The following is a 21,477-nucleotide window of genomic DNA, read 5'->3' as shown; positions in this document are numbered from 1 at the left end:
TTTGAGATGGGGTGATAGAAATTGGGGAGGGTATGTGCTAAGGTGAGTGCTGTGAATTGTGTAAAATTGATGAATCACAGACTGGTACCCCCGAGACAAATAATACATTTATGTTAATAATAAAAAAAAAAAGAATTTCACCACATAATTCATTGATGTTTAAGAAGTCTTATTGTCTTTAACTACAAGGAAGGGATATTCTGTTATTTACTGTTAGGTTGAACATTTTTCTTTGAAGGTGAAAATAAAGAGAAAAATATACAAATTATTAACATTTTTTAAACCCTACCAAAGGGTAGTGAATAGTTTCTGTAAAAAAAGTTTTCATAATTGCATGTGAATGTATCATTTTTCCCTTTGAGACGGAAGTCCTGTTCCTTAGATGCTGACTCAGGAAACTTTAACATATTATTATGAGAGCAGGGGTTAGAAAACTTCAGTAATTCTAGTACCATTAATGAATGGGCTGGAGTGTGTGGACAGAATGCATAAGCAGAAAGAAGGCTGTGCCTACCAGAGGAACAGTGGAAAATGCTCTTCCCGGTTCTTCAGTTTTATCTCCCAATAGGAGAAGTACTTTGAGAATAACAATTGAAAGTAATTTTCAAAAGATCACCTCAGTAATACCATGCAAAAACTATGCAGAATTGGAGAATTCAAAAAAGTAAGACAGTAAGAAAAGTAGGGAGGGGAGAATAAAGGAGAAGAAACCACAATACTAAATAATGTTCTCTAAGACCTTCTGAAGATTCCTTTGTTATTTCTTCCAAGCATTTTAACTTCTCAACATTAAGGCAGTTGTAGCACAATACACAGTCTGTATGTTGAATATTATAATATCATAAATTTTCTTATGCAGTTAAAAGAATTTTAGCTTCTCTAACTTTGGGACTCATCTCTAACTTGGGATGCTAACTTTGGGACTCATCTTGCCTTAATTTTTTTTTTTATTACTTTTACTTTTTGTCAGAGAACTGACATTGGTTGCATAAGAGAAATAAGACTTAGAGTCAGGTTGTTCTAGGGTTTCCTTCCTATTACTCAGTGGACTTGGGCTACTTTCTTAACCTTGGTTTTCTCATGTGTGAAGTATATAAACACCATCTACTTTGTAGGGCTGCTGTGTGGAGTAAATGAAATGATATCCAGGTACATCAATAATGGTACATACAAATTACTAGGCAGTATTTCATTTGCTATTATTGTGTAATCTAGTTGTTCTGAATTTTAATAAATTGCTTTTAAGTGTAATTTACTATATTGTTTCTATGGCAGCCCATAATTTGGGTTATTAAAGTTTGAATACACACAGGAACTTCATAAGGATCTTGTACTGTCTCCTCCATTTCTCAGGACAAAGTTGTGGTCCACAGAGAAATGTGTTCTGTCCTTATGTAGAGCTGGAAAAGCCACTGCCACTCTCTCACCTGATGACACAGTAGAGAAAAAGGATGGGAGTGTGCCCCATCATCCCCTCTGGAGCAAGATAAGAATTTTGCTTCTTGGTTTAAGATCTCCAGATTCGGTTTATAAATATCAACATTCACATGAAGAAATTGAAGGATAAATGTTCCTCAATGAAAAACTGTGTTCAGTATTGGATTTAGTGATTCTTCCAAATTAATCCTGATGCCACTGATTAAAATTAATGACTCATAAAATTTACTTTATTTATATACATGCATATACACACATTTATATATAGATATACACACATTTATTATATATATACTTATATATATACACACAGTTATATATATACACATTTATATATATACACATTTACTATATATACACATATATATACACATTTACTATATATATATACACTTCTCTCATTCCTGAACTACAGATAGTCTAAATAGTCCAAGATAAACTTTAGTCTTCAGTTATGTCCTATGTTGGATTAAAAGAAGAATGAAGGTAAATGATTAGCAGAGATTATTAGGAGTGTGAAAAATTTTTTGACAAGAATATGTACTTCACCTGAGGAAAGATGGCGCTGACTCAGTTTCACTGATGTGTATTATAAGTAGTGTGAAATCAATGAAAGGTAACCTTGCTTAAAGTGGCTCTCCTGCCTGCCACTCCTCAATGATTGCAAATCTAACAGGAAGAGAGGTACCTCAAGTCAGTACTACTTTATTTATTTATTGAAAAAGATATACGTGTTTTTATTTTATTTTCAACTTTTAACTTCAGTATAGTTAACATACAGTGTTACTTTAGTTTCAGATGTACAATATAGTGATTCAACAAGGTCTGTACTACTTTTGCTGTTATTTTACTATCCCAGAAGGAGGAAGAAATGTTCTCTTTCCCAGAAACAGCCCAGCAATGACCACTGAGGGACAGTCATAACTCAGCCAATGAGAAACCACTACACTTCAAATTCCAGGTTACTCCAATTGCCTTTTTTTTTTTTTTTTATAATAACCCTCTCAGCTTCCCTTTTCCTCTTCATAAAGCTGTGTTCATCTCCTTTGCTCAGTTTTGTTGTAGCTTGCTCTTGTTATTCCTGAGTTAAACCCATTTTTGCTGGTGAAACAACTGGCAGTTTTATTTTTAAGGTTCATAGTAGTTTGACAACTTTTGTTGTTTTGTTAGACCAGGGCCTTCTAAGGTATATCTTTTGTCCATTTCTTTTTATAAGAAGTTTTACCATGAAAAAGCCACATTTCTTGCAAATTCTGCTGCAGGGAAAAGAAACTGTTCTGTGCCCTTTATGTGGAATATGGCCAGCTAGGGTAACACTTGGATGCAACAAAGGCACTTGACATTGGGCTAATGAAAAGCAGAACTTCTGTTCAAGTGAGTAAAGTGCAGTCTGGGTAGAAGATAATCACATCTTGAAAGATCAAACTAACATGTATGATAATCGCTGGTTTTTGTCCCACTTCACTGATGGTTGCTATCCAATTATTGTACTAACTAGAAAAATGAATAGGAATATTTATCATGCAAATTGTCCTTTGTTATCCTTGTGCTAACATTATACAATAATAGCACAATTTTAACATTTAATAAATTTTTAGTTCTCCTTATATCCTCTTTTTAAAAGAATTTTAATTTCAGTATAGTTAACATACAGTGTTATATGAATTTCAGGTGTACAATACAGTGATTCAACAATTCTATACGTGACTCAGTGCTCATAAAAAAAGTGGACTCTTCTTTATCCCCTTCACCTATTTCACTCATCCCCCCACCCTCATTTGTCTCTGTAGGTTAGAATCTGTTTTTTGGTTTGTCTCTTTATTTTTCCTTTGTTTTGCTTCTTAAATTCTACGTCTGAGTGAAATCATATGGCATTTGCCATATTTCTTGTTCTTTTTAAATGTATTTCCAGTTGAGTATGTCAGTTCATTGTCGTATTTACATATAAAGCCCTTGGAGTTAGGGTCCAAAGTTTGTTTTTTGGTTTTGCTTTTCAGTCTTAGGAATAATTATTCCTATTAGTTGAAATGATAGGACATTAATATAAAAGTAAAATAATGTAAACAAACTGAGAACTCTCACCATGCTGTGAGAGGCCCAACCCACGTGGAGAAGCCCTGTATGGGGGTCCGATCATCAGCTGAGCTCAGGAACTCATCCCAGCTGAGCTCCCAGGAACAGTATTTACTATCCACTTCACAGGGTTTTCAGATGATTGAAGCCTCTGTCAACATGGGACTGCAGGGGCCCCAGCTGAGGCTTCTCCAGATTTCTGACTGCCAAAATCACTAGCAGAATAAAATGGTTGTATTGAGTGGGGGGGGGGGGTGGAGGTATAAAAATAGATAAGGAGAACAAAATTTTGTACCTGGAAGTGAGATGCTGCTTAACAAAACCTGAAACACAGGTATTGGTTTTTAAGCCAGGGTGTATGTTCAGAAGCCCAATGGGTTTGGAGGAAACTATTAGAGTTTGAAAGAAAATGAGAAAAATGCAATTAGAAACAGGAGAGGTCACTTTACTACATGGAAGCAGCAGTTTGGCAACGCTGTTGCAGACGGTAATGTGGGAAGTAGGAAATGTACCTAATAAATTCAGTGATCTAGCTGTCCAGCCACCTATGAGAGGAACCAACCCTGAAGGGCCTCATCCACACCTGGTCCTGACCTGGGTGATGAGATCCAGACTTGGAACCCGAGCCTGATGCTTTAATTGGATGAGGCTTCTGGGGATCTTGGGAGAGTATAAACGTATTTGATTGCAGAGAGAATGTAACAAATGTGTTGCCCGAGGATGGACTAAGGTAGTTTTAACACATGACTGTGACTTCTTTGCCCCTCTTTCTGAGGAGAGGTATGGAATCCCAAGCTTCGCTTTGCTGGTGAAGCTTGGGATTCCTTCTTCAATAGAGAAGTGAACTAAGCTAAATAAGACTAGTTAGGGGCCTTGATGTGCAAGTGATTTATAGATTGGTGGCAAAGGATTAATGGAAGGCCATCATGGATCCACTGCACTTTCCAATAGACTGAAAGTACCCAATACGGAAAGGAGGAGGCTTTGCATAATTCAGTCTTTTTTTTTTTTTTTAAGATTTTATTTATTTATTTGACAGAGATCACAAGTAGGCAGAGAGGCAAGCAGAGAGAGAGAGAGGAGGAAGCAGGCTCCCTGCTAAGCAGAGAGCCCGATGCGGGGCTCGATCCCAGGACCCTGAGATCATGACCTGAGCCGAAGACAGAGGCTTAACCCACTGAGCCACCCAGGCGCCCCAGCATAATTCAGTCTTAAATCCGTCCTAGAATGAGGTAGAGAATAAACAAAGGAGCTAAATTAATAATTAAATGTGGTCAAACTTGACTCCATCATTTCTGGTGTTAGAGTATATGGGGTAACAATATGGCTTTATGTGTACTTTGCTATTCATTGCTTCAGGAAATCCAGCATATCATTCTCTTCCCTAACTTGAACTGCCCCCAAATGCCAAGGAGGGTGGAGTCTTACTTCTGGTGTCTAGGTGGAAAGAGAGACCTTAGAGTCTACTGGAGCACTGATATTTCTGTTGGTGCCATTTGGTATCCTTTCTCAGTCAGTTGCTCATGTGGATCCTTCCACTACTGTAGTGGTTTCCTATGCTAGGATCCAAAAATAGAGCCTATAGGTCTTTATTCAGTGCTCAGCCATTTCTCCCTGAAACACTACAAGTGTCTGAATGTGGCCCCTACTCTTAGGCCTCAGTATTCAGCCTAGGGGACCAGCTCAGTCTCTGCCTTCATGGCAAGGTCCCTTTTGGAGTATTTGTATTCCTTTTGGCCTTCAGACTTGGTTCAGGGTCATTCTCACCTGTCCTAAATTGAATTCTCAGTAAGGTTTAAGTTCTTGTCCATTTCTCATGAAGAAAGTTGATCTTCCCCATCCCAAGGAATGTGAAACAAAAGGGAGAAACCATGTTTTCATCACTGAGAAATCACTCAAGTGAGCTTCTGAAGAGCAGAGGTAATTCCAAGGTGACTTTGAGTCTGTCTATACACAGAAATAGTGAACAGTTTATCTTACTAATAAATAAATGTAATGTAAATATGAATTATGCCTCACCAAGCATCCTGTTACAGTTTGTGATCTTGATGGTATGATCCTAATGTTCATGGTAAGGGGAAATTGGTGATGGACAGCGGCTCTGACAGGATATCTTGCTATGCTTTTAGTCTACCCTAAAACTAAAACGTGCCTTCCTATCAGATCACAGCTTGGAAACATTGTTTTTGCAAGAAATTTGAAGAATTCTAGTTCCTTTATTTTTAAAATTGTTCTAGTAAACTTTATCTTTTTTTTTTAAAGGTTTTTCTTTTTCAGATGTTAACTCCCGTATAGTTAACATGCAGCGTTATATTAGTTTTGGGTAAACAAGATAGTGATTCAACAACTCTATAAATGACTCAGTGCTCATTATAAGTGTACTCTTAATCCCTTTCATTTATTTCACCCATCTTCTCTCCAGCCTCCCCTCTGGTAACCATCAAATTGTTCTCTATAGTTAAGTCTGTTTCTTGGTTGGTTGGTTTTTTTCTTAAATACCCCATGTGAGAGAAATCATATTTGTCTTTCTCTGACTGACTTACTTCACTTAGCAGTCTACTGTCAACACTCATGTTTTACAAATGGCAACATTTCGTTTTTTTTATGGATGAGTAATATTCCATTTTGTGTGTGTAAGCATGCATGTGTATGCTTGTGCGTGCACACACACACACACAGACACCACTTCATCCATTCATTCATGGACGGACAGCTTCCATAATTTGGCTATTGGAAATAATGCTGCAGTAAACATAGGGATGCATATATCTTTTCAAACTAGTGTTTTCATATTCTTTGAAATATGAAATATCCAGTTGTGGAATTACTGGATCATATGGTAATTCTATTTTTATTTTTTTGTGTAACCTACATACATACATACATACATTCCACCGTGACTGTACCAATTTGCATTCCCATGAACAGTGCATGAGTTTTCTTGTTTCTCCATATCCTGGCCAAGAAACTTGTTGTTCCTTGTGTTTTTGATTTTAGCCATTCTGACAGGTGTGAGGAGATATCTCATTGTGGTTTTGATTTGCATTTTTCCTGATGGTTAGCAATATTCAGCATCCTTTCATGTGTCTGTTGGCCATCTGTACATCTTCTTTGGGGAAAAGTCTGTTCATGTCTTCTGCCCATTTTTAAAGTAGATTTTTTGGGGGGGTGTTGAGTTGTATGAGATCTTTATATATTTTGGATACTAACTCTTTTTTAGATATGTCATTTGCAAATATCTTCTCCCATTCAGTAAGTTGCCTTTTAGTCTTGTTGATTTTTTCCTTTGCTGTGCAGAAGCTTTTTATTTTGGTATAGTCCCAATAGTTTATTTTTGTTTTTATTTCCTTTAGGAGACATATCCAGGAAAATGTTGCTATGGCAATGTCAAAGAAATTACTGCTTGTGCTGCTCTCTTCTAGGATTTTTACAGTTTCAGATTCCACATTTAGGTCCTTAATCCATTTTGAGTTTATTTTTGTGGATGGTGTAAGAAAGTGGTCCAGTTTCATTCTTTTGCATATGGCTAACCAGTCTTCCCAAGCTATCTGTTGAAGAGACTGTCTTTTCCCATTGCAAATTCTTGCCTCCTTTGTCAAAGATTTGACCATGTAATCATGGACTTATTTCGGGGTGCTCTCTTCTATTTCATTGATCTGTGTGCTTATTTTCATGCTAGTTTCATACAGTTTTGATGCTACAGCTTTGTAGTATATATTGTAATCTGGGATTATGATACCTCCAGTCTTTTTCTTTTTCAAGATTGTTTTGGCTGTTGGGGGTCTTTTGTGGTTCTGTACAAATTTTAGGATTATTTGTTCCAGTTCGGTTAAAAAAAAAATCTGTTGGTAGTTGTATAGGGATTGCATTAATCTGTAGATTGTTTAGGGTAGTATAGACATTTTAACAATATTTGTTGTTCCAATCCATGAACATAGAATTTCTTTCCATTTGTACTATCTCCAGTTTCTTTCCTCAGTATTTTATAGTTTTCAGAGTATAGGTCTTTCACCTTCTTGGTTAAGCTTATTCCTAGGTATTTTATTATTGTTGGTGAAATTATAAATGGGATTGTTCTCTTAATTTCTCTTTACTTCATTATTTGTGTGTAGAAATGCAACAAATTTCCATATTGATTTTGTAACCCATGACCTTACTGAATTTATTAATCAATTCTAGTAGTTTTTGGTAGAGTCTTTATGGTTTGCTCTATTTATAGTATCATATCATCTGCAAATAGTGCTGCTTCCTTACCATTTTGGACACCTTTTATTCTTTGTCTGATTTCTGTGCTAGGACTTTTAGTACTGTGTTGACTAAAAATGGTGAGTGGGCATCCTTGTCTTATTCCTGATGTTAGAGGAAAAGCTCTTGGTTTTTCAGCATTGAATTTGATGTTAGCTGTGGGTTTTTCATTTATGGTCTTTATTACACTGAGGTATGTCCCCCCCCCCCCCCAAACCTATTTCTTTGAAAGTTTTTACATGAATGGGTGTTGGATGTATAACAACTTTTTCTGCATCTATGGAAATGATCCTATGGATTTTCTTTTCTTGATGTATGTATGTATCATGTTGATTTATTTGCAAATAATGAACCACACTGCATCCAAGGAACAAATCCTCTTTGTGCTTCCTACTTTTCTTGCTTCTGTTTATGGTCTTTCCTTTCCATTCATAGAGTCCCCTTTAACATTTCTTGTGGGGCTGGCTTAGTGGTCATGAATTTCTTAAACTTTTGTTTACCCAGGGAACCCTTTATCTCTTATTCTGAATGATAGCCTAGCTGGATAGAGTATTCTTGGTTGCAGGTCTTTTTCTTTTACCATTTTGAATATATCACGGCACTCTCTTCTGGCTTGTAAAATTTCTGCTGAAAAATCAGCTGATAGGCTTCTGGGGTTCCCCTAATATGTAATTGTCTTTTTTTTCTCTTGAAACCTTTGGTATTCTTTATCACTTTTTTTTTTGCCATTTTTCTTTTTTTTTAATTTAAAGATTTTATTTATTTATTTGACAGAGAGACAGAGAGAATGAGAGAGAGAGAGAGAGAGCATGAATGGAGAAAGGTCAGTGGGAGAAGCAGACTCTCTGCTGAGCAGGGAGCCCAATGTGGGACTCGATCCCGGGACTCCAGAATCATGACCTGAGCAGTCGCTTAACCAACTGAACCACCCAGGTGCCCCTTTTCTTTTGCCATTTTAATTACTACGTGTCCTGGTGTGGATCTCCTTGGGTTGATTTAATTGGGGCTTCTCTGCCTCTTGCATCTGGATTTCTGCTCTCTTTCCCAGATTTGGGAAGTTTTCACCTTTTTCCTCAAATAAATTTTCTGCCCCCTTTTCTGTCTCTTCTCTTTCTGGGGTCCATGTAATGTAAATATTATTTTGGGTGGTGTCACTAAGCTCCCCAAGTCTATTTTCATTTTTAATTTTTTTTCTCTCTCTCTCCTATTCAGTCAGATTGCTTTCCATTACTCTGTCCTCCAGGTCACTGATCTGTTTCTCTGCTTCCTCTAGTTCTACTATTTATTCTATCTCTATATTTTTAAATTTAACTATTGTTTCTTTGTCTCTGATTGGTTCTTCATGTTTTCTGTCTCTTTGTTGAAGGTCTCACTGAGGTCTTTTCTCAAGCCCATTGAGCATTTTTATGACCATTACTTTAAATTCTCAATCAGGCATATATAATAATTATCCCTATTACATGGGGGGCTTTTCTCACATCCAATGAGTATTTTTGTGACCATTACTTTAAAATCTCTATCAGGTGTATATATTAATTAACTCTATTACATTCAGCTCTCTGGCTATGATTTTTTTCCTGTTGCTTTAATTGGGACAAATTCCGCTGTCTCCTCATTTTATGTAACTCTATGTCTGTTTCTATGTGTTAGGAAAGTCAGCTATGTCTCCTACTGTTGACAGCCATGGCCTTATCAAAAAGAGGTCATATAGTGCCTTGCAGTGTGATGTCCCTTGTTCACCAGAACCTGGTGCTTCAAGGGCATCTCCTGTGTGTGTTGCAAGCACCCTACTATTGTGGCTGAGCTACATTTACCTGTAGGCTACTTGTCTGCAATGGCTCTTTTTTGTGACCAGCATTTGGTACCTGTGTTGTTAATGGGCCATTCTGGAACTCAACTGCTTGAGTTGAGTTAGACCAGGTGTTTGCTGGAGTTGAGGTAGCAGCAAACTGCAGTGTACTTTTCTTGTATTGTCCCCTGAGAAGTTTTTATTAATGGGGTGGGGGAGGCTGCAGTCAGATCAGATATCTTTCCCCAGCCCCCTACTGGAGCCCCAGTCAGTCTGGTGCTTGTGGTTATCTTTCCCTCTTCCTGGTTTAGAGACTCTTTGAATTGTACTGGCCTCTGTCAGGGCTGCTTGCACACTGCAAGGTTTGTGGCCAGATGTTCTCTGGCCAAGGGTGTTTGGGAAAGTACAGGTCCACAGGTGAATGTGGGGGCAAAGCATGTGGTGCCAGCAATGTCCTCACTGGTCTACTTCTGGAGTGGACCAGCAACTGCCTGGGAGAATTTCTGCAGAGGCCAAAGAGGATGGAGGGTACAGATCTATAGAAACTCACAGGGGTGGGCACACTGTTACCAATTTAGGTGAAGTGGTCAGGCTGCACTGGTTCCTGCAGGTGTCTCTGTATTTAGGTTGGCCGTGGAGGAGGAAAACGGCACCTGCCAGTTCCTTTGTTCTTGAAGTCTCCCAAATATCCCTGCCCCTCCAGCACAAGCTCTAAGATTAGTGAATACATCTCCATTTCCTATGCCCCAGGCATTTTATAAAAATGCTGCTTCTAGGGGCACCTGGCTGATTTAGTTGGTAGAGTATACAACTCTTGATCTCTAGGTTCTGAGTTCAAGCCCCATGTTGGGTGTAGATATTACTTAAAAATAAAATCTTACAATATAGATGCAGCACTTTTTTTTTTTAATTTAAATCTCAGTAGGGTTGTTTGTTGTGCTTTCTCCTTAATGGTGGGAACTCTGTGTTTTGTGGCCCTTCAGCTTTCCTAGAGCCAAGTTGCTGATTTTAAATTTCCAGGTGTTAAGCCCCATGATTATAAGAACTTGCAAAGTTAGGCCCCTTTGGTGTTCAAAGCCAAATATTATGGGTATTTGTATTCCAAGTGCAGGCCCCCTGCTTGGAGTGCAAGTTTCTGTTTCTTTTCCCTCCTTGTGCCTGTGGCATCCCTCTCTTCTGTGGGCAGTCCTGTTGGTCCATTTAGCTCCCAACTGCATTTCCACCTTTCTTACACTCTGGATGTGGTCTCTTCTCTATATGTAGTTGTGGAGAGTCCATTCTTCCAATTTCTGGGTTGTTTTCTGGATGTTTACACTGTTGTGGGTGTTATCTAGTTGTATACATGGGACTAGGTGAGTTCAGGGTCCTCCCCATTCTTTTTCCCAAAAGTCAAGTAATCTTTTATTAGGAAAAATTTATTATATTTATAATTAACCAAAACCAGTTTTTTAAAAAAGATTTTATATATTTATTTGACAGACAAAGATCACAAGTAGGCAGAGAGGCAGGCAGAGAAAGAGGAGGAAGCAGGCTCCCCGCCGAGCAGAGAGCCCGATGAGGGGCTTAATCCTCGGACCCTGGGATCATGACCTGAGCCGAAGGCAGAGGCTTTAACCCACTGAGCGACTCAGGCACCCCAAACCAAAACCAGTTTTAAATGTCTTTTTTCATTCTTTACAAATATATAAATATTTTGTAAATTAAACTAGATACCTAAACTTTCTCTTGTTTAGGAATTCTTCATTTTAAGAAAGCTAGCACCTAGTTTTGTTACTTGAACAGATTTTTTTAGTGTTTTAGACTTTTTTCTGTTTGTTATATTTTGCTGAATGCGTGCATTCTCGATCTTTTTAAGTAGAATATTGTTATCACGAGAGAGACTGATTTGTGCTCAAGGACATGACCTGAAGCTCACCATTGGGTGGAAGAGGCCACCCGTGAAATGGTAGACAACATTTTTCTTATCCAGGCAACTGAATATAGGGCTGCTTCCAGAAATGTTTCTACAGCAGAAGTGTCATCAACACAGATTTTCAAATTCGGTATCATGTGTCCTATTATCTGCTTCATTGCATTTGTAAATTGCTTGTGTTAAAAAGCCATAAGCACAATTTGGCAGGCCTGTTTCTCACATATTAAGACAGTTAAAATGTACCTTTAAGGGATACAAAATAATGATTTGAAAGCCAACATTCCAACCAGCAAGTGTTTAGGGAATGCCTTAGCTGCCCCAAACAGATTTGTAGTTAATTTTTAAGTGTCAGTGCAAGCAGTTGGTCTAATCACGTTTTCTCCTTGACAGAGGGCTTTTTAATGGCTGCAACTTCGGACTCAACCCTAGAGCACAACAGGCACATGCTTTGCAAATGTTGAAAATGAAAGATAATACTAGATAATAATGCTTGCTCCTGGTACTTCAGTAACATGCATATCCTTGATAGGAGTGAAAGGATAATTTACTTGAATAAAGCTTTTACTTACCTCTTACCAGTCTTTGCTTATCTGCTATATTCATAGTTAGCCAAATAGGAGTGTTTTACAAATAACTTCTCTTTCTCTATATGCAACACACGTGTGCGCACGCGCGCGCGCGCACACACACACACACACACACACACACACACACACACACGAATGTACCAATTTTGCTTAAAGTGGTCTTTCAAAGTTATTTCTAAAGCCGAAAATTAAGGGGAGTAGGCAATTGATCTAGATTTGTATCAATTGCTGTGTCACTTTGTCATTTCGTTTTATTCACCAATACAACCCAGAGAGTTTAATTCTAGAGCCTGTGCTCTTAATCACCATACTATAGTGACTTTTATTTAATGAAGAAGAAGATAAGGAATCTTTTAAGTAATAAAGGTTACTAAGAAAGGGGACTGACCAGAACCTCATGATAGTCTCCTAATGCTTTTCTCTCTCTCCTTCTCTTCCCCTCCTAATTTCACACACACAGAGTTGCGCTTAAAACAGCAAGTGTCAGAGGAGTAAGTGGAAAGCAGGTATTCTTCTGCAAGCAAAAGCCATGAATAATCTAATAGCTTTGGTCTTAACACTATGGGACTGAGTGTGTGTTCACTTCACTGTGCTGTCATTGTCTACATTCTGTGGTTTGCAAAATTAGCCTCTAATAAGTGTACACTAAAAAGGGGAGCACAGTCTTTATGCTAATAGACACTTACTAATATAGGCTTGATTTTTTTTTTCCTTCAGTTAATGCTCATCCTATAGAGTAAATAAAATTATGTCAGACAGTATCTCATTCTTTGGGGGTTTTTGGCCAGGAAGACCTCAAATGATTTCATGGATCTTTCAAAAAAGATGTATTTATTAGTAGATATTAATGAATATTACATGGAGCATTTTCAGATGTAATAAATTACACCAGTTTTGAGGAATGATGAGAGCTCTTCCTTCATATAAAACAAGGGGGTGTTGCCAATTATGGAACTACAATTAAGCAAACACCAAGATGAGTGACACTGAATGTGTGGTGACCTTGAGGTTTTTCAAGGAAAATTTGAATAGGACGAGAACAGAGCTTCTGCTGTGGATTGTATGCTGGCACTGATAAACATATTATGCTAGAACCATCTCTCTGTAGTTCATTATAGAAAATAACCTAGGATACTGCCTGTCTATTCACATCTGAACCATGAGTCAGCCTGTGTATGTACCAAACTGCTTTCCTTTTCCTTTGCAGTACCCATCATGTCCCACCCCTCCTAGGGACTTCGTCCATGTGTCCATCTAATGGAAGCCTCTTTGTGCATCCATTCATTTCTCAAGTCTCAGCTCCTGCATTACCTCTTCAAAAACATCATCCCTGACCTCTTTCATTTGGTCATTGGCTTCTATGAATCCTTCTCTTTGTACCATTTTTGCTCATTTGCAGTGCTTGTCAGAATTGTAATTTTATGTTTGTGCAATTCATTCTTTAAGATCTCTTTCCCCCAATAGACTTTAGGCTCAGAGAGAAATGACCTTAGTGCTGACACATAGTGGGCACTCAAAAAATATCTGTAGAAAGAATGAAGAATGAATAAATTTCTGTCATTATTTCCAACTACTTCTTTACCTTTAAAAAAAAAACCCCTCATTTTCCAATGTGAATCAAAACCTTTAAACAGGTTATGAATGTGATAGATCAACATTACCTAGAAAACTAGAAAAAGTATATTAAAGTAAACAGCATAGAGTCAGTCTTGCTAATAAAGAAAACAACAAAGATGTAAAAAGGTTTATTTAGTTTTTGGATATTTGGTTGTTTTTCCATTTTCTTTCAATGCTTTGTCTATTTTTTTTTCAAATATTTCTTAAAAATATGCATTTCCCACTTTTACCTCCTACTGTCACCCCTTCCAATTCAGACTCTGAAATTTAGAATGTGTGTCTTTCTTCTTTTGCTCTTTTCTCTTGCTCCTCTGTGTGGCACTAAATTCTGACAAAAGAAAATCTGAAATCTTATACCTCTGGTTATTTTGTTTACTCTTTATTTTTAATAATGTTGTAAATTTTTTTAAAAGATTTTATTTATTTATTTGACAGAGAGAGAGATCACAAGTAGGCAGAGAGGCAGGCAGAGGGGAGGACGAAGCAGGCTCCCTGCTGAGCAGAGAGCCCAATGCGGAGCTCGATCCCAGGACCCTGAGATCATGACCTGAGCCGAAGACAGAGACCTTACCCACTGAGCCACCCAGGCACCCCATGTTCTAAATGTTTTGCTGAATATATCTAAAGTTCCACCCTTGGGTAGGCTGGTCACTTATTCAGAATACAGGCTGGGTATTTTTCTTTGTCCCCTCCAGTTTCCTTCTCTACCTGTTCTTCACCCTGCTCTGTCCTCTGAGAAACTAACATATAACCCTAAGGATTATATCAACAGGTTCTCTAGTCCTGCAGCTTCTGATATGGTTTGGCCAGTGGGAGGTATCAATAATAGATTGGAGGGTAGGAGAATGAGTTTGTGAAATGTATTTTTCTGGCTCTCTTCCTGGCAAGTCCTCTCAGGTTAGCTATACCTCTCTCCCTAAGGTTTCCAGTCTTATCAGTCAGCATTTCCATTTGGCCTCTCTTTCTGGATTTGGGTAACCTCTTTCCCCTCTGCTAGTTCAGTCATAGAAGCAAAAATGGCTCACTATTGTTGCTAGCCTCTGGGTACTGCATCAACTCTTATTTCCCATAACTCTACCCATATCTTTATTTACTAAACTCTCTACAGTTTTTCTGTGTGACTATAACATGTATTTCCTGCTAGGATCCTGCTCTACTCTAAAAAAATAACAACCCAAACTTGAAAGGTATTGCTTCCTAAGTAGTGCTTCAAATGGATCTTTGATAGGGTATTCAACTGTTCATAAGGTTGGCTAGTTCAGAGTTGGTCATCCACTACTATCAAATTTGTCACATAAGCATTGTTAGGAGCCAAGTCAGCCCTTTTGGATAAAACTCCATGTTATCAAAATTCCCACATAGTCTTCATCCCTATTGTCATGATTACTTTTCAACAAAATCATTAAATAAATGTCTTAACATTTAATCATAAAAGATACCTCTACAAAAGGGTCTTTACTCAGTAACCATATAAAACCTCAACATCTTCATATTCTAGGTCCATTTTGAATTCAGTCCTTCTAGTTATTTCTCAAACTTCCTTGCCACTGATTGTCTAATAGTTCTATTTTCAAGTCCATGACAATGTGGCCAAATTGTTGACTTCCATTTATGAATAAACAAATAATTCAAGTCATCTCTTCTTCCAGTCAAAGTATATAACCAGGAGCATTTCCCCTGATCGGTACCAATAGATCCTCTGTAACCATCTATAAATCTAGTTTAATTTTTTCCCCCCAGTGAACTATCATAAGGTCCCTTTCATGAGTCATAGGTCCTTATTAAGACAGCGCCTCAAAAGTCAACACACTATTGTAAGCAGTATTTTTATGTAACTTTCTTGTGCCTTCATGACTTTCTCAAGCACTGTATGAATATACCACTTCTGCTCAATAATGGAGTGCTGTGGGGTACAGCTAACTTTAGGCTTGATGGATCAGATAACATCTAGTTGATGCTGGGCTTCTTATGTCATTGAGTGACCATTTAGGGTACAGGAGCAACTTCTCAAAAGAACAATTATTTGCTTGAAACCACATGAATTTTCTCCAAAACCCCAGGGACCCCCAACTATGATTCTCTAAAGGACATTTTCCATAGGTTGCATACAGCATCCTGTTCTGACAGATATTTTGAGCACCATTGAGTACATCATGACAGGCCTACTGGTAGATCTACACATACAATAGAATGGATTGTGTTGAAAAACATTTTATTTCTCTGGGTTTTGCTCAAATCTGGTAGGTGATGAGAGTTGTGCCTCTTTCTTAACAGAGAATGCAAGGTGCAGCAACTTATCTTTCACCTTGGAGGAGCTGTCTTACTGGACTCCTCAAGTCTGTTTTAGAAGACTTGCATTTTCCTAAGATTTATTTCCCATTCATTAGCATATGTAAGTCTTTTGGAGGCATCGAGATCACATACTTTCTAATATTCTCCAGATCTTAGGATGCCATCAATGTAAGGAATTTGTGCGATGCCGTGTGGAATAAGAGTATCAAAACTTGGCAGTCTAAATTGTGGCAAAGAGCTAGGATGTCCTAGGACCTTGAAGGAAGATAGTGAGGATGCAATACTATCTCTTCCAGGTGAAAGCAAATTCCCTTGGTGTTCTCCACTTATTGGGAAAGGAGGAAAGGACCAGCTGCTGCATTCAAGGCAGCAGAGACCACTTTGATGTGTTCTAGTAAAGACTACAACCTGAAGAACAGTTAAAATTAAGGTTGTGACTTCATTAAGTTAAAGATAATTCTTATCATTCTTTAGAAGCCATTCTCTTGCTACAATGGCCAATCATGATGAAATATAGTTTCCTTAGGGAGAATGTGTTAATTATGAAATAATATACTAAATATGAATGTGTTCATCTCTATATCCTCAGAGTCTTTATGTGCCTACCACAATAAGTATGGACCAATGAATGAATGACTAAATGGATAGAAATGTGATAATTGACAATTCTGTATGAATGAATGAGTGAATGAGAGTTTGATCATATTCTAGACTGGCACTTTAAAGCTTTTCATGCCAACTTTCTTTTAAGAATTAAGGTTAATGGGTATCAGGTGCTGTATAATTGGTTAGGACCTAGGGAATATCTACATCAAGTTGAGGATTCCATGTATTAAATCATATAGTGAAGAAACAAAAATTACTAAAATCCTAGCAATTGTAGCTATGGGTTAAGAAACATAAAACAAATCAAATAGAAAAGAGGATTTAATTATTATGAATATTTAGGTCGGAGAAGAGAAAAATGATTAAATCTTTCAAGTATATAAAATATTTTTAAAAGCTGTATAGTAATTGCTTCTTTATCGCTACATAGCTGATCACTCCATAAGGCAATGAATGTTTCTTATTTCACAGTGTCTGTGGTCAAGAATTGGGAACCGCTTCTCCAGGTGGCTCTGGCTCTGAGTTCATGGCTTCATGAGGTTTCAGTCAAGATTTAAGCCTAGGCTACAGTCAGCTGAAGGCTTGTTTAAAATGGAGGACCAGGCTTTAAGATGGCTCACTTACATGAATGTTGGCAGGAAGCTTCAGTACTCACAGACCGCTGGCAGTCATGTGGACTTTTCTATAGGACTTTCTGAGTATCTCAAGCCCTAGAGCTAGTGATCGAAAGGAGAGCAAAGACGAAGCTGTGGATGCCTTTTATGACCTAATTTTGGAAGTCACCCAAATGTAATTTCTGCCACATTCTGTTCATTAGAAGCAAGTCACTAAGTCTAGTCCACACGGAAGAGATGGGGAATTATGCACCATCTCTAGAAGGAAAAAGGTCAAATAATTTATGGACCTATCTGAAAGTCATCATAGGTGGTGGTCAGCTGAATAAAAGTAAATGGTATTAAATTATAAGAAAGAACTCCATGATATATCCACCCCCATAAAATATGGAAGCAAAAAAGATAATTTGGGATATACATACATATGTATGTATTTTTTAAATATATTTTTGAGTGTGTGAATGAACATATAAACCAGTGGACCTCAACTGAAGCAGTACCACTGACTAGGAGGTCTTTCAAAAAATTTGAGTTGACTTTTTTATTGTCATAGTGTTTGAGGGGGAGTGCTATTGGCATTTAGTGGATGGGAGCCAGGAAAGGTAGATGTTTTGCAATATCTGGGATAGTTCTATACAACCAAGAATTGTCTCACTTACTGCCTGACTTCCCCATGTCCCTCATGTAGATGACTGCTCATTTTTAAGTCTTTGAATCTAGAACTTCTGTTTTAAAATTACAAACGTTATTTTTGCATGGTTTCAATGAATACCAAGGGAATTTGAAGAGTGTAATTTTTTGTTAGAAATCACTAAAATTTATTCACTTAAGAAAATCATATCATGAACAACACACTTGTATTATTTAAGTCTCTTACACAGTAAGTACACCTACATATTCTTGTAGTTATAGCTATTACATTGGTGATTCTATCTATAGGTGTGTGCAACTAGCTTCATTCACTATCTTTTGGTTTAGCCACTCAAGCATTTGCATATTGATATGCATACTTTATAAACTATTTTCTATTTCTCATTTACATTACATGAGGACATGATATTGATATTTTTAAAGAAATTATGTACGTGGTTGAGTTTGTTATGTGTATTGTTTCAAAATTGTAAAAGGAACATGGCAAAATATTTATTATAAAAAGGATGCATGGGGTATGATGTGGTTAGAGAAGGACTGACCTGCAAATCTGAAGTTATGGCACTATTTTTTTTAAAGATTTAAAAAATTATTTTCTAGAGAGAGAGCTTGTGAGTTGGAGGAGGGGTAGAAGGAGAGGGAAAGAGAGAATCTCAAGCAGACTCCCTGCCAAGCACAGAACCTGATGCAGGGCTCAATCTTATGACCCCAAGATCATGACCTGAGCTGAAATCAAGAGTTGAACACAGCTGAATGAGCTAGCCAGGTGCCCCAACAAATCTGTGATGTAATGGCACTATTAATCAGCTTATATAACAAATCCTTGACATTTGTGGGGAAATATTTAAGAGCAAATCTATCCAGGAGCAACAAAATGTGAGTCACGTGTAATGTCAAATTTTCCAGTAGCCATTGTTAAGAGAATAAAGAGAGATAAGTGAAAAATTAACTTTAATAATATATTGTATTTAACAATAACTATTATTTCAGATATGATCAATATAAAAATTATTGAAATTTTAATTCTTTTTTTCTGCATACTGTCTTTAAAATCTGATGTGTATTTTGTACTTCTAACATGTCTCGGTTCAGATAAGCCACATGTAAGTGTTCAGTGGACTCAAGCGGCTAGTGGCTACCATATTAGACAGCAGATTCCAAGAAGTGCCATGAATAGAGAAATTCTAAGAAAGGGAGTAAAATATGGCAGTCCCTTAGTTTGTTCACAGATAAAATGCTGTTGCTGCATGTCTCCATTTCCTCCCTTTTTTCCCCTGTCAAATTCCTCCAGTGAAGGTGTGACAAGATGGGGACTTGATGGAGGAGATAAAACCAGATACCCTTGGCTGAGGTGACTTGGTTGAACTGGTACTTGCAGCTGCTAGCAAAGATTTGACGTTCCAGCTCAAGCACAGATGGTCGGCAACGCAGCTTCTGCGCCAGAGTTTGTCTAGAGAGCTGTAGCAGCGACTTCATATCACAGCCACCTGTCTCAATTTAAAACTACAGAACCATAGAAGGGCATTCTTCCCTTGACAATTAAATCTTTGTCCCTTTCTCCTTTGTCCCCAGACACCAGATCCTCCCAACCAGATACTTGTCCTCTCCTGCCAAGTACAAAGTTTTTCTTTTCAAGTGACAGAGTTCCAAAATTACCTGTGACATCTCCTTTCCTACCATATGTGTCCAACATCCTGCTGATCCTCGTCTAGCCAATATCCATGTAGTTTCCCACTGCTAACAAGCTCATTCCTAATTTATCCTCTAGCAGGCAGCATTACAGCTGCCTGGTGGTTAAAGCTTAAGCCTTAGACAGCAACAAGCCTAACTTCAAGCACTGTTCATGCCACTGAAAACCATGACCCTGAGAAGTAAATAAAATTCTGAGGGGCGCTTGGGTGGCTCAGTAGGTTATGTGTCCGACTCTTGATGTTGGCTCAGGTCATGATTTTGGGGTTGTGCAGTCGGGCTTACATGCTGGGCATGGAGCCTGCTTAGGATTCTCTCTCTCTGCCCCTCCCTGCCATCTCTTTACTGCAGCTCTGTTTTTTTTACCCTACAAAATCTGAGTGAAAATAACATCTACCTTATAGAATTATTGCAAGACTCAAATGAGACAATGGATGCAATACATTTAGCATAGAACTTGACCCATTGTAAGTAATTAATACATTGAAGCTCTTATCATTATACTGTTTCCTCAATCTATAAATTCTTCCCTGCTCCTGGCTACCTGGTCCAAGTTCTAGGCATTTTTCAGTCTTTGCCAGGTTCAGCTCTTCTCTATGGCTTTGGTAAATTTTAAAGATTTTATTTATTTATTTGAGAGGGCATGAGTGCACTTGGGCATGAGGGAGGGTCAAAAGGAGAGTTGGGGGGAGAGAGAATCTTAAGCAGACTCTTTGTTGAGGGTGGAGCCTGACTTGAGGTTCAATCTCACCACCCTAGATCATGACCTGAGCAGAATTTGAGTCAGATGCTAAACCAACTGAGCCACTCAGGTGCCTGCTTTTGCAAATTTTGTTGTCTCCTTTTCTTGTTTTTCTTGAAGTCTGATATAAACTATATTGGTATTGACTTCTAGTACAGGACACATAGTGGCCCCTTAGTAAATTCTTTTGGTTAATTGATGAAAAAGGGAAAGAAACTATGGTAGATTCTGCTAATGCCCCCACATCCTCTCCATTCTTCTGGATTTGCTTGCAGCTATGGTAGGCTATTTCACCATGCCCCCCAGTAAGCATGTTCTATGTGGTTCCTCAGAAGGTCCTCAGCAGGATGGAGTCATCACGCCCCCAACAGTGAACATGCCTTTTGTTGGCTTTGCTTCCTTCCCTATCTCATTCCCACTTACGCTTCCTAGAATTATCTCCCAAATTAACCTACCCACAGCAAAGTCCTTATCTCCAGGATTTACATCTGGGAAACCTAAAACAGGAACTAACGTTACCAAGTCCATATCGCATGCAAAGCACCATGTTAGGCATTATACTTTATTATCTTCTTTCATATTCTCAACATTCTTACGGGATTTGGTATTATTATGCCCATTTTGTAGCAACAAAGCCGAAACTAAAACAATTAAATGACTTGTTCAGTGTCATAAGTATATTAAGAAGCCAACCTAGCAATCTAAATACTTCTTTATGTGCCATTTCTGAGTTAATATTTGTATAGTAAAGGAATAAAATATTTCAGGGTAAAAGAAAAATATTGCAGGAAATAGGTAAAAGTGGACCTCTTAGTTTTAGTTAAAATGTGACTCCAAAAAAAGACATAAAAGCAGAGTATAATGAAATAGCATCCAGAGACATTGGCCACTGAATGCTTAGATGACATTTAAATGCTAGTCCACTATCTTTGTTCTGGGAAATACAGACAGGAAGATAAGGCAGCAGAGGACTGCCTGAGTGAGTCAGATTTTCTAAGACTGTATTAGAAGATGAAATGGCTCTATGACATTGAAGAAAGAGTGAAACAAAGACTTTTCTGGGTACTTAGATAATAAAAGGAAAGACTTGGATGGATGAGAAAAATTATTGAGAAAAATTTCTCTTCCATATTAAAATTCTCATTCAGAATTGATTTTTTTTTTTTATCTTCCTGAGTCACACAGGCCATGTATGTAAGGGTGATTGAATTATTACATGAACT

At 37.8% G+C, this 21,477-nt stretch overlaps 1 protein-coding gene across 1 annotated transcript in view; it reads left to right on the top strand.

Annotated features, from left to right (window-relative positions):
• Positions 1 to 21,477, top strand: part of LOC111142902 (solute carrier family 44 member 5) — a 163,867-nt gene that overhangs the window by 39,767 nt on the left and 102,623 nt on the right. The window lies entirely within an intron of this gene.

Source organism: Enhydra lutris, unplaced genomic scaffold, assembly GCF_002288905.1.
Source record: "Enhydra lutris kenyoni isolate GAN:26980312 unplaced genomic scaffold, ASM228890v2 scaffoldscaffold9, whole genome shotgun sequence".
In the NCBI taxonomy this organism is placed as follows: Eukaryota; Metazoa; Chordata; class Mammalia; order Carnivora; family Mustelidae; genus Enhydra; species Enhydra lutris.
Note: the sequence above shows the minus strand (reverse complement) of the source record. Positions and strands in the feature narration are given on the sequence as shown.